The sequence below is a fragment of the Vulpes lagopus genome, chromosome 1, assembly GCF_018345385.1.
Source record: "Vulpes lagopus strain Blue_001 chromosome 1, ASM1834538v1, whole genome shotgun sequence".
Lineage (NCBI taxonomy): Eukaryota > Metazoa > Chordata > Mammalia > Carnivora > Canidae > Vulpes > Vulpes lagopus.
In genome coordinates this window covers 89,689,263-89,690,917 of record NC_054824.1, presented here as the reverse complement: position 1 = coordinate 89,690,917, position 1,655 = coordinate 89,689,263, and the positions used below count along the sequence as shown (strand labels likewise).

The following is a 1,655-nucleotide window of genomic DNA, read 5'->3' as shown; positions in this document are numbered from 1 at the left end:
CAGGCTCCATGCACCGGGAGCCCGATGTGGGATTCGATCCCGGGTCTCCAGGATCGCACCCTGGGCCAAAAGCAGGTGCCAAACCGCTGCGCCTCCCAGGGATCCCCCAAAGAAGTCTTCTTAAAAGAAGCCTTTAAAAAAGGGAAGTACACTCAGCCTCACCACTGCTGTCCAGAGACTGCTGAGCCCCTCTCCATCTGCCGCCACCCACTCTGGACACACAACATTCAGTCATGGATGAAAATGAGCTGGTGCAGAAGGCCAAACTGGCCCAGCAGGCTGAGTGATATGATGACACGGCAGCCTGCATGAAGTCGGTAACTGAGCAAGGAGCTGAGTTATCCAATGAGGAGAGGAATCTTATCTCAGTTGCTTATAAAAATGTTGTAGGAGCCCATAGGTCATCTTGGAGATATCTGCAATGATGTACTGTCTCTTTTGGAAAAGTTTTGATCCCCTTCACAAGCAGAGAGCAAAATCTTCTATTTGAAAACAAAAGGAGACTACTACCGTTACCTGGCCGAGGTTGCTGCTGGTGATGGCAAGAAAAGGATTGTGGATCAGTCACAACAAGCATACCAAGAAGCTTTTGAAATCAAAAAGGAAATGCAACCAACACATCCTATCAGATTGGGTCTGGCCCTTAATTTCACTGTATTCTATTATGAAATTCTGAACTCACCAAAGAAAGCCTGCTCTCTTGCAAAGACAGTTTTTGATGAAGCCATTGCTGAACTTGATACATTAATTTAAGAGTCATACAAAGACAGCACACTAATAATGCAATTATTGAGAGACAACTTGACATTGTGGACATCAGACACCCAAGGAGACAAAGCTGAAGCAGAAGGAGGGAAAATTAACCGGCCTTCCAACTTTTGTCTGCCTCATTCTAAAATTTACACAGTAGACCATTTGTCTTTCACGCTGTCCCACAGATAGTTTTTTGTTTACGATTTATGACAAATTTATGTTACTTCTATTTGAATTTCTCTATTTCCCTTGTTTTTATGTTGGATATTAGAGCCAGTTAACATTTAGGGAGTTATCTGTTTTCATCTTGAGGTGGCCAATATGGGGATGTGGAATTTTTATACTAGTTATAAGATTGGCATAGTACTTTTGGTACATTGTGGCTTCACAAGGGCCAGTGTTAAAACTGCTTCCATGTCTAAGCAAAGAAAACTGCCTACATATTGGTTTGTCCTGGTGGGAAATAAAAGGGATAATTGGTTCCAGATACAGGTGTAGTTATTGTGGGTACTTTAAGGTTTGGAGCACTTAAAATGCTGTAGTAGAAATGGGTATCCCGTAGATATTACATGTGAACCATGAGTATCTGTGGAATATTCATTCTCAATGTGCACACCTTTGACTACAGTTGCAGAAGTGTTCCTTTAGTTGTAACCCAGTTTACTCTGGATAAGGGCAGAAACGGTTCACATTCCATTATTTGTAAAGTTACCTGCTGTTTGCTTTCATTATTTTTGCTACACTTGTTTTATTTGTATTTAAATGTTTTAGGCAACCTAAGAACAAATGTACAAGTAAAGATGCAGTAAAAATGAATTGCTTGATATCCATTACTTTATGTATATAAAGCATAGCAGCAAAACAAAAATCCCATGTATTTAATTTTTTTTTTTTTTAGGGTT

The 1,655-nt window shown here is 40.5% G+C and overlaps 1 pseudogene; it reads left to right on the top strand.

The window, feature by feature from the left end:
• Positions 1–233: 233 nt before the first annotated feature.
• LOC121487055 lies at positions 234–942 on the top strand (annotated as a pseudogene).
• Positions 943–1,655: the final 713 nt, after the last annotated feature.